The sequence below is a fragment of the Bidens hawaiensis genome, unplaced genomic scaffold (assembly GCF_021521415.1).
Source record: "Bidens hawaiensis isolate Kalapana, Puna unplaced genomic scaffold, B.hawaiensis_p1.1 tig00022286_1, whole genome shotgun sequence".
NCBI classification, from domain to species: domain Eukaryota; kingdom Viridiplantae; phylum Streptophyta; class Magnoliopsida; order Asterales; family Asteraceae; genus Bidens; species Bidens hawaiensis.
Genome location: NW_027493455.1, coordinates 300,064 through 312,791, shown reverse-complemented (window position 1 = coordinate 312,791; position 12,728 = coordinate 300,064). Strand labels below are relative to the sequence as shown.

The 12,728-nt window shown below is 33.4% G+C and overlaps 1 pseudogene across 1 annotated transcript; it reads right to left on the bottom strand.

The window, feature by feature from the left end:
• Positions 1–1,832: 1,832 nt before the first annotated feature.
• LOC143565096 (WAT1-related protein At2g39510-like) lies at positions 1,833–9,724 on the bottom strand (annotated as a pseudogene). The gene is made up of 7 exons (XR_013140996.1): positions 9,490–9,724; positions 9,345–9,407; positions 8,998–9,114; positions 3,440–3,683; positions 3,181–3,342; positions 2,894–3,045; positions 1,833–2,108 (listed from the first exon to the last, which is right to left on the bottom strand). The product of XR_013140996.1 is annotated as a WAT1-related protein At2g39510-like (transcript).
• Between the last annotated feature and the right edge of the window lie 3,004 nt (positions 9,725–12,728).

The window sequence follows — 12,728 nt, the reverse complement described above, 5'->3', positions numbered from 1 at the left end:
TGTTTTGTTATTAATCAATAGAGTAGTAGTTAATTGTTTATGCAAGTTATTATGATGCAAAAAAAATGAGAAAAAGATAAAAGACAAGGAAAAGTCGAGGCAATGTTCAAAGCCTCGTGGTTCGAGTTCGTGATACAAGCTGTTATGTATATAGTAGTGTGTTTTATTATTTATTTTAGTTTTGATGTAACAAGCCGGGTCGGATCACTTGAGTCACTTTCAATACTCTCATTCCATACCTTTACACCTAGCCTCATTACAACCCATTTAAGACCTCTTGATTTGCATTTGTGTTAAAGCATGAATGGGTGGAGATTTCATGATGGTACAAGCGTATGCAAGGAGAATCGAGTGTTATTGTAATCTATGGAACGATCACCGACAAGGGAGTTAATGAGTGACGGTGTGTTATGTGTGAGTAAAGACCGAAAGCATGTTAAGGTTGACTATAATTCTATGTTTTAAATATAATATCAAGTAAGCTAGTGCAAACCTCTAATTATGTGGGAATAGGGTATGACTTGGGACCTTAACTAAGCCGGTCTTGTGGTTTGTTTGGTGGTGTGTTTTGAAAGCAATTGTGATTTCAAGTGTTGCTTGGGGACAAGCAAAGGTTAAGTGTGGGAATATGACGGGCGACCCATAGGGAAGCAACTAAGTGAACTAAAAGATATAAATATACGTGAGGGATTAAGTTAATTCCGTGGAATTAGTTGACTACGGTTGCTCGTGTGTTTGCAGGTTTAAGGAGCTAGAGAGCGAAGTTATGAGAACACAGGCGAAAACGGTGAAGAAAATAGAGCTGGAACGAGAAAGTTACAAAGAAAACAAAAGCTGGAAATGGGCTCCACCGTAGCCCACGGTCCAGACCGTGGACCATGGTCCACCTGGAGAAAACCTGGCAGTTTACATCGTACCGTGGAGGAAAAGAAGACCGTGGGGCGGATCGTGGCCCACGGTCGGGCTTGGCTGGATCTTTGACCTTGGTTAACCGTGGACCACGGTTCACACTGTGGCCCACGGTCCGGGGCAGAGGCCCACTTGAATGTCTTTTAATTAGCCGATTTTGGGTGTCTTTTGAGATACCTTTCACTTGGGGACGGCTTAGAGGCGATTTTTGAAGACAAGAATTACATTTTGGGTGTTTGTACTCCCTTGTTTATGTTGGGATTGCTAATAACAAGATACTTGATGCAAGAATGATCTCTCGAGCCATGAGTGGCTAGTTCTATAGTATTCCTCTTGGGATGTAAGGTTAATCGCAAAACACTTTTGTTTATTGTTCTTGAACTTGGATTGATTATCTAAATGTTATGTTAGTATAGTCTTGATTTTTGTGTGATTGTTTGTAGCTTGTCTTTATCGCTTATATCTAGTTTTGAACCATGCGTTCTTGGTGTCGTTGACAACCGAGATTTAGTGGAAGGAATTAGGGATAATCGTATTGATTGATTGTTGAGTAACAACCTATCATTCTAGGAATCCGAGTACTTAGTTCTTGATTAATCACAAATAATTGCATGTGCACAAACTGAGATATTGTGGTTTATCTATTGAATGTTAACAAAAGTGTTGAGCAATAACCCGAACCCCGAGAGGAATGCTTGTTTAGTTATTCGTTTACAACTTTCGTTTAGTTTATTTTAGTTTATAAAATCAAATCAAAACCAACTTGGAAATTACTTTTTCGTCATTTACATTTATATTAGTTAATCGTTGAGCTACTTATTAACCCACTTTCCACAAACTCCTCGTGTTCAATACCCACTTACCGCTATTTATTTAGTAGTATTTGGTTTATGTTTGAGTAAGCATTCGACTTCACGTTAATTCTATATTATTATTATATTGTGAGTTTCATCATTCTTTTTAATTGAATCGATAGTCATCACATTCTTGTCTACATTTTCTATGTATATAAAACATAACCGATAAACAAAAGATGCTTTCTCACAAGATTCAACAAGATTGTGTTTTAAACCGGTGTCTTCATGCCATCACAATGTTGTTGGTTTGTCGATAACTCTTGATCTTGTTGGTTTTGATCCTTGCTCTTGCCCCATAGGACCATAAATAAGCCAATGACTATAACTACCGCTCCAAGAACACTATAGCAAAATTAAAAACCTTAAGAGGGTTTCCTTTCTATAAAACGAGGGATATATATACGATGAGAGTCCACTTTAGAAGTTAGGCTTTATTCTTTATGCCTACACGATCGTGCCTTCATCTCGAGAACAAAAACAATATTTTTCTTCTTTGTTTTCAAATACACCTCTCTCCAAATATGCACCATGTACATGTACAGTTTACCGATAACATATACATGCATGTTTTAATTAAATGCTTCAGTTTGGTTCTTAGTTATGAAAGGTTAATAGGACTTAACTTGATTCGAGATGGTGATAGGTGTAAGATCGAATTTACTCTTATTGCTTGGCATATTTCCTTGACAAATGACGTGCATAGGCTCGAGTTTGGCTCGAAGAAGATTCAAGATCCATACACCAATGACTTGGAATAACTCAAAAATAAATTTTGTTTAATAAAACGCGGTAAAATTTTGAAGCACAAACGGTATACGTCTTGAGAACTATGCTTAAAATACATACCAGTTTTTTCTTTATCATTTTATGTTTTAAAATTGTACATGTTTATTTAATTCTTGATGTTATAAACGTTAAGTCATGCACTCATATGCTTCAAGCTAAGCATGAACATGAATTCGATACTGTTAAACTCAACTTCATAAAAATGCAACTTTTTGGCTCCAATGTATTCAACTATTTATAATTTAGTTATTTTATATTATCTTAATATGTTTTAACCCTATAACTTAATAGAAACATATGATTGCTTAAGCAAGTGATCATCAACTGTGACAGTTGTGTACCTTCCCAAGTTCAGTTTCTCCCTTAAAATGAAAGACCCAAAAACCGCGATAATAACCATCCCAAGAGGGCTGAAAGCGGTTACAAAAACAGGTCCTCTCTCCCAGATTATGACTCCACAAATGTAATATGCACATCCAGAACACAATATTCCCTGCATCCAAACCATGTATTGTAATTAACTCAACTCTTCACGCGTATGTGGGAATGTTAATTAGAAAGAAAATAAAGTCATGACAATTTAAATCCTATGGATATGCAGAGTGAAAACTGATCTTTTTGTACTTACACCGTAAATTGCCGCAAATAGTTTAATGTCCCAGCTTATTGCCCAGATGGAGGCATTCGCCCTCTCAGCCACAACAGTAAGTACGGACCCTTCCAATGTGCCAAGCATACACACCAGCGCTGTGAGAGAGAGCTCTGCCGGGTACAACTTTAATGTAAATGCCTTTTTACACCATATATGTATATGTGAAACAAAGAGAATTAGAATTTGTTGTGCTGAAATCCATGGAACAAGATCGAAATATGTATGGAAAACTTACTTGGACAATGGCAAAACTGGCCCAACAAAAGCAACTGGCGGTGATCATAAGAGATCCTTTAATCTGATCTTGAGTACTGACGGTGTTAACGGAAGTTTGATGATGAAGAGTATGGTGATTTGTCCATGGAAATTGTATAGAAGGGCCCCTTATTAGTGTCATTATCATGGCTCCTCCAACCGTCACTAATGTCCCTATGATCTTTCCTTGGCTATGTAAACTCTTCATCTTTACTATCTCCAGCCTACAAAAAAATATAATAACCATTAGGTCGGAAAACTAATGATAATTTCTGTTTAATACACTCAAAAATGTAACTGAAAAGAAAACATGCATGTTTAAATCACTGGAAAACTATATATCTTTATAGAGAATTGCATTTAGATTTCATTTGAAAGGCGGGAATTTTGGTACTTTTTATTGATGGTTTTCTGTATTCTTATAGAGTTTGACTAATATTTATTCTGGATGCTATCAACTAGCTAGGATGTTGTCAAAAGATATCGGCTAGAGGGTTGCATTGATGTGTACAATTTTTAGAGCATGCACACTGGGGGAGTTTTCCCCTCATCCGGATCTCTTTGGATCGAGAGAGAGGAGAGGAATTCCGGCAATCTGGACGAGCAGACAGACACTAGCTAGTGTGAGGGAAATGAGAAAGGGTATAAAGGAAAAATTGTGAGGATGTGGCGATGTGGTGGTCTGTCTCCATCCACCAGCGATGGAGATGCTATTAGAAGAGGAGAAGATTAGAGGGAATAAGCAATTATCAAGACTCAATGTATTTCAATCATGCAGGAAGAAGTAAATTAAGCTATTTATATATTGACATAACAAGCGATCCACTCTACACGAATTAGATAATAATCGACAAATGAAACAACAATGGCCTACGACTAATGATTGCATAGTCTGCATGGACCTAGTGGAAATGGAAAAGGGAAGTAGCATGTATCGTTCCCAGCCGCTTAAATGCTCTTTTTCCTCATGGAGAAAATCTGAACGAATCTTAGCAAATTGCCATTGTGGCAACTAGTTTCTTTTTTCTTTTTTCTTTTTTACAGCAAAGATGTCTTTACAAAGTGCTACGGTGGGTGCTACTCGCGTTTCCTGGCTACATGCATCTTCGATTGGTGTCAAATTCTTCTTTAGTGACACTGAATTCATAGTATTCTTCAGAGCGCTCCTACCTTGTTTAAGTCTACGAGTTGATGATAGTAATGTCCCACGCAGTAGCTCTTGCTAACGGGATCCAAGATGGCAGATGATCACGAGTACACCCAATGATGGTCCTTATTTCGGGGCTGGTGTTAGGAGAGCGAACAAGAGAAGAAATTGGGTGTTGGTTATAGAAGGACATAGAGTGGAGAAAGAGGAGTCAAGCGGAGGATTGAAGAATGAAGTTCTTGCCATAGACCGGACGCCTAAAAAGGTAGGCACTTGATAGTTGGGTTAGACAAATTTTATTGGTAACCCAACCCAACATTTGCCTAAAAAGTTTTCTCTCTCTCTTCACCATCCAACTCAACTCAACTTTTACATAAAAATATAATTTTGGTTGAACAAACAATATTTATAATAAATTATATTGGGATACTAAAAAAGGACCTTAGAATTTGTATTTAGGTCTTTTTATTTATAAATAAATGAATGTAAACTAGTTTTTTTTTTCAATTTTTTTTATTAAAGTGGAGAGATTGAAAGTTATTCACTAAAATAGGTAATGTTATATAGATTTACCTTTTCCCACTCATAATCTTATAATCTTATTAAGTAAAAATCATTTCTATTAAAATTTTTCTCTTTGGAAAACATAATAAAAAATGAAATAGAAAATAATGAAACTTATATTTTTTAATCTTCCATTCTGTTTCCATCGAAATAAAATAAAACTTTTTAAAACTGTTTTTTAAAATTAATTTGTTTATTTTGCAAAACTGATTTAATACTACAGTTTCATATTATGATTATTTTGAGTTTTTTTAGTCTTTGCTCTTTTTATTTATTGCTTTATAATTATGTTCAATAATTTGTTTTCTCTTATATTAAGGGTGTTTGAAAATAGAATTGGATTTAATATAGATATCAATATCGATGTTGCTTAGTCATGTTCGGTTCACCATCCATATACTAGTATGGCACCGACACGCAAAGCACTTACTATATCCATAAAAATAAATTGTTAACAATTTCATTCCAACAAAATCTATGCTATAATTTTGAGAGAAAAAAATAAATATAATTGTGAAAACAATAAAAACGAATGTGGGCACCTATCCCGATAAAACTTATAACAATATGGATGTTGTTTGATCGGAATCGTTTTGGTTTGTCACAATACCAGTACGGTCTTGACATTCGTGTACAAATTTGTTTTCAACAAAAACTATACCGGAATGTTGAGAAGAAAAAAAATAAATAAATAAATAAACACAATTGTGTATTAACCTTTTTTTTTTTAACTTAAGGAACGGAAGTAATTTTTACATGATGAAAATATATTTAAAAAAGAAATTGTGATTCTGCTAGTATTAACTTTTATGTTGTATTTTAGTTTTAAGAATCCTTTTTTTTTTGTTTTGTATTTTGTACGTAGCTTTTTTAAATCAATTTCTCAATTATTTTGAAGAAGTTGGGAAAAAAAATAATAAAAAGTAAGCTTTATTATTTTTCATTTTATTCTTTTTATACCTTCAATAAATTATTTTAATAGAGATTATTTTTACCCAACAAGATTATAGTGAGACAAGACAAATCTTACATAAAATCACAAATTTAAATAAATAAGTTTTAAATTTTCATTTTGGTAAATATTTATTGGGAAAATTCATAAAATGTGCTATTAATGGAGAAAGATTCTATTTTTGTCCCTATAAATAAAATTTCTAGAAATGTCCCATAAAAAACACGTCTTTGATGACATGTTAGACCTCAACGCGTCTTTCATGACTTGTTTTGCCACCAACACATCTTTCATGACCTGTTAACCTCCAACGTGCGCCTTTCATGACATGTTAGCCTCTAACACGTCTTTCACAACCTGTTAGCTTCTAACTTGTTTTTCACGACATGTTTGGCCTATTAATTGTTTTTTTATATTACATTATTATAATTAATTTTATACATATTTGCCTTTTCTTTTATAACTTGTTATACATATATTTATATATGATTTTAAATATGACGTTGAGACGTGTTTATTATTTATATATGTTGTTATAAGTTTTACTCAAAACCGAGTGCCAATTGATATCAATATTTTCAATAAACGTTTAATAAAATTTGGCCTATACATCTCAACGGTGTATTTGGAACTTTATAAACTTTATGCATTACGAGTAATTAAAAAACCAAATATGAGTAAAGTTAATTATAATAATGTAATATTAAAAAAAAATAATTAACAGGGCTAACATGTCGTGAAAGACGCGTTAAAGGCTAACAGGTCGTAAAAGACACGTGTTAGAGGCTAACAGGTTGTGAAAGACATGTTGGGGCCTAACACGTCGTCAAAGACATGCTTCTAGTGGATATTTTTGAGAACTTTTATTTAATGTGACAAAAATGAAATCTCTCCTTATTAATTAAACATTTTTGAAATTTTCCGATATTTATCTCACCCTATTTCTTACAACTCCTAGTATACTAACCAAATTTGGACATGTGACATGAGATATGAACAAAAGTAGATTTTTGGGTCAAGACCAAGGACGTTCAAACTTCAAAGGACAAGGATGTTGCTTTTATTTTTTATTTAGTTATTTAATTGAAATCAATATCAAATTGACAAGTCAGTTTAATGAAATCAGTAATGAATTGAGAAGTGCATGCCAACTCAACCCATGATAGGCCACTAATACAAGTACTCTTTTATTTATATAGAGAGACGAATGATAAAATTAAAACTCATTTAAAATCTGAAAATTTGTGAATTTTATGTGACATTGTTTTTTTTGTTTTTTTACATATAAAATATATGTTGTTACGTTTAATACAAAATATCAAAAAATTAAAAAAAAAAATGTTTTGTTATTTTTTTAAAACTTTTTACTAATTTTTATATATATATTTAGAAGAGAGAAAAAGTTATATTTACTTGTATATTTTTTATTAACTTTATCTGTGTACCACAAGATTTAAACTTTAATTAAAACTAAGTCGTTGAGAATGTGGTTAAAAAACATTTTGTTCCAGGGTCAAGTTATTCTACAAAGGGAGACAAAAATGAGAAGAATGAGAAGGATTTATAGCTACACAAAAAAACTCTTCAAAAAAATTAAAAATAAATAAATAAAAAATCATAACTCCAAATTTAATAAACAAACAAAAAAAGTAAAAACACAAAACGTTTCCACCGTCTTCCTCGTTCTAAAAAAAAGAAAAAAAAAACTCAAAAAAGACGCAATGTTAAGTGAAAAAGACCATTGTGTCTTTTTGTTTATCATTGTGTTTTGTGTTTATTTTCGTCATTGATTGTGTCTTTTTTTCTTAACGTTGTGTCTTTTTTTATTGATATTGTGTTATATTACTCAACATTGTGCTATATTTTGTTCGGCATTGTGTTATATTTTGCGATTTATTGTGTCTTTTTTTAGTTATAATTGTGTCTTTCATTCATTTTCATCATTGTGTCTTTTGTCTTTGCATTGTGTCGTTCGGGGGTTTTTTTTTTGAACGAGAATAACGAGAGAAACATTTTTGGTTTATAAACTTTTTCGTTTTTTATTTATATTTTGAGTTATGATTTTTTTATTAATTTTTTGGAATATTTTTTTTAATGGCTTTTATTTAACCACAAATCCTTCTCACACTTCTCATTTTTGTCTCTATTTGTATTTTAATTTTTCCCATTGCTCAATACTTCCCTTATATATAAATTATATTGGTGGCACGGTTTTATTCAATTTAGTGCAAGATGAAGAACGTAAATTAGAACAGATCATGGGCTATGTGTATTCTTCAAAAATGGCAGGAAAACGGTCGCAAATATATCATGGTAGGAAAATTGTCGCAAAATGTAGAGGACGCAAAAGTAGGACTCGGTAGCCAACCTATTTTTGTAGATAAAAGTCGCAAAGCCAGTGGTAGAAAAATGGTCCGAAGTTTTTGTTGTGAATTGTTTAAAAACTAGTTTCTGGCAGCACTTTTCCAGCCAAAATATATATATTTTGGTAGTAAATTACTTGGAAACGCTCGTTTCTTACCATTTTCCTATGAAAAATAATGCTGAAAACGAAACAGTTTCTTCTTTTTAATGACTAAAATTTTGCACATTATAGGATTTAAAACCATATATGACCTCTTATTTCACATCCTAACCACCTTACCACCCCACTACACTGAGAATGACAATCGAAACAACGTTCTATTAGTGCAAAACTTAAAAATAACAATTTAAAACGTTTCTTGTTTAATGTAAAAACCCATATATTATTAATAATTAAACAAAAATTAGTTTTTTTTTAAATAATTGTTAAAAGAAACAGATTTGATGAAAAACAAAGTACAGGGACAGAAAAAAATTAAGACATAAAACATTAATTAAGGAACGAGATTACCTAAAGATCCAAGCCATAAAAAAGGTAATGGCTGGAGCCATGTTGAACATGGCCGCTGTGAAAGTTGCCGTTGTCAAATTCATTCCAGCAAAGTACAAGTTCTGGTTCATCACTGGCCTGTTTTGTATTTATAATCCACCGTAATTATTATTGGAGAATAATATACGGAAAATATTTTCGAGTTTTAAACAAGCTATAGCTAGTCATAATCCATGCATGTATGTCAAACACACAGGCTACAGGTGCAACAATGAGAATTTGCACAAAGATATAGTGCAGTTAATTTTTTAGTGTTTTATTTTCTCTTCCACATTTGTAATTAAAATTATATAACACTGAGCACATACCCTAGTAATCCCAGCAACATGATCTTCAGGAAAATGGAAATCGTCATCTTTGGCCTAACTTTTCTATTTGCATCAAAAAACAATGATTAAACAAAATAATACCAAGAAAGAAAACTATAGATTCGTATCACATGAGCAAACAGACTTTTCTAGGAAGAAAGCAAAAGGACCAAAGAAGAGAGCTGCAATCGCGTTTCGGTAAACGACATAAGTGTAATGATTCAAGCCTTTGTTTAGAGCAGACTTGACAACTACACCATTCACAGCATAGGAAGTTTGCAAGAAAACCATGAACACAAATGGCTTAGTACAGACATATACCCTATTAAGCCACTCTTTAGACATGATGGTTTTTGGGTTATGTTCTGTTTGATAGCGAAATGGTTTGCGATGGTATTTATGCACAAGGGCTTTGATCTGGACTTTCTAAAAGTTTGAATGTCAACATCACATGTCATTATGTCGGAAGAACTAATTCCCTGTTTCAGTATGTCAACATCACTCGTCCACGTCTTCGTATTCGTCTTCAACGAGACGATGATCCCAAATGTGTAGAACCAGATCCTCCTTAAGTTGATTATATATTTCACTTGATGTGAGCTCGTGATTGTTTCATGTTCGTTGTTGTTCGATTGGTTCAAGAAATTGTTCTGGAACACCCCCTGGTATATAGTGTTGGCATATTGCTCTGCCCTTGTCTTATAAAATATAAAATCATATTATGCAATATGATACACATATACATGGCATCGCTCATTTTTGCCATTGATCATACACAACTTGGGTTTTTCACATAATGCCAACGTTTTTTAGAACCCCAAAACACATGTTGATATCCTTTCACGTGGATTCTTGCTTCTTATTTATATATATTCTCTTTCTTCTTCAATCGGGTCTTGAAACGTTTTCGATGATTGAGTACTCCGGATATATCTCATCTCCTAGATAGTATTCGTGACATTAGTAGGTACCGTTGGCATAAAACGGTAAGACCGGTATGCTACGGTTGAGGTAATACTCTAGTACATGCGACGAGTTGATAACGTTTATGTCGTTGGACCGACATAGCTAAAGTAGGCCGACCAAACCCAAAAGTCGTGTGAACAAATGGCTTGAAGACTAACCGTTGGTAATCCATGGCAGGGCCGGCTGGAGGGTGGCGCCGGTTGGACCGCCGGCCGGGGCACGTAATTTTTAGGGGCCAAAATTTTTTTATCTATATTTTTTATATATACATTTAAAAATATAAAACTTATAAAATATAAATTGCTCTTTATCATCTTATAATTATTGGGCCCGAAATTATTTTTTATCCACTATCCATTTAATTAAGTTTAAATTATTGGGCCCAAACTAAAACTAAAAAACTAAAAAAAATTAAATAAAAACCCAATGCAAAATAAAAGAAATAGCGATCGATGAAATTTCTCTTTGGTTCTTTCCTTCTTTGCGAATGCTGAACAACGACCAACCTAGCCGACAACCATTGTTGGTTCGATGTTAACCACCAGGCTCCTCCACGGTTGACCAAGCTAGCCACCAATGACCAAGCTATTTTTTTTTCCAATGTTAGGACTTAGGAGAGTTTCATGAATCATTGGTTAATCGTTAATTATTACGGTATTTTATTTTAATAATATATTTTTCTATATTTATTGTTATAACATTAAGCCTCGTTTAAAAAAATTAGATTATATATTTCGTTACTCGTTAAGGCTATGGGCCTTTTTTTTCCAGCTTGGCCGAGGTATTTAAATTCTCGGAGACGGCCCTGATCCATGGTCACCACGAGTGTATTGACCTCGTTATGCGGTTGGACAGTTGCCACGCTCCCAATGCATGCAATCTATACTCTCGATCATGTGGGGAAAAGAATGTTTTCTTTCGTGTACATCATATATGCTAGTTAGGTCGTTTGAAGTTGGAATCCTCAGATAACTATCACCGTATAATTGTATTATTCCTATAGAAATGATTAAAACAATTTAAATTAAAAACAAATAGGTTAAAAAATAATTAATTTAAACAATTAATTTAAACAAGTAGGTTAAAAATAATTAATTTAAACAATTTAAATTTTACTGATGCAAAAGTTTTCTACCGAGTCTCGCGTCGTTTTCTCCGTCATCTTTAAATGCTCGTCATTGATGTCAGTCGTGTTTCCGTAGGCAAGGATGCGTAGCACCGAAGTACACCTTTGGATGACGGTGAATCCTAAATATCCTCTTGTGTCGGGTTTTTGTTGAAATGCGAATACTCCCGCTCCAAGTCTCCCATAACGCGCAAAAATAAACGTCTAGCCATCCGAAAACGATGTTCAAACTTAGTGTCGCGTATCTAAGTGAGTCATTGAAGTAGTCTCTCATCAAACGATCGTTCGCATCCAGACGGTCTCCAATGATATACGATCGCCTATGGCCCGGCCGAGAACTGGTAGAGCCAGAAGCCATCTCTTTTGCTATGGCCGAAGCCCACTCATGACCTCAGCTTTCTCCTCCATCCTCTCTTGCATGAGCTGATTCATTTTCTTCTTACTCTCAATATATTATTCCAAAATGTCGGAAGTGTTTGTGGAATCCATTTTGGTAAAGAAATTTGATGAAAATGAGTTTTGGAGGTTGAATTGATGTATGAAATGATGAAAATGGTTGAATTAGTTTGGTATATATTAATTTTGCAAATTAATTTTTTAAAATTTATTTGACCGTTCAACGATCAAAAGAATAAAATATTATTATCCTTATTTGGGGAGAATTGTTTACGATAACTGGGAAATTCGTGATGCACATAATATATAGATATATTTAGTCTATGTGTTGATGAGGCGCCATCCATGTCACATAAGAATGATGGCGCCATGAACACCATGCCATGCATTTTTTTTTGTTAGGATGCCATAGATGGGGAGCGCCACCACAATAACGTTGCTATAAAAAAATGATGGGCCCACCTTACTAACAACAAAATGAATTAATTTTGTAAACCAATAAAAAAATCCATCTCACCTCACTTTACCACATTTATTTTTTATTTAATTTTTAAATAGTTTAATTTTTATGTTAATGGGGTAGTGGCTAGCTAGTTATCCCACAATTCTTAAATTAGCGGATGACTAGTTATCCTACGTTGCAGTGATTGTGGCGATAACTAACTTTTGTTAATTATCTCACAACACATAGCCTTACAAGAAATGTTCATTTTAACTTAGCACTATATTTTAAGACTTATGTTAAATCAAGGTAACTTTTAAGGCGTGGCGTGGGCTGATATTCGAAATTTGTTCCAATAACTTTTTATTAAAAAACTATTGAAAGCTATATATATCAAACATAAGCTGTGATTTATCGGGTACAGTTAGTTATAATTAGGGTATTGGTTGGTTCC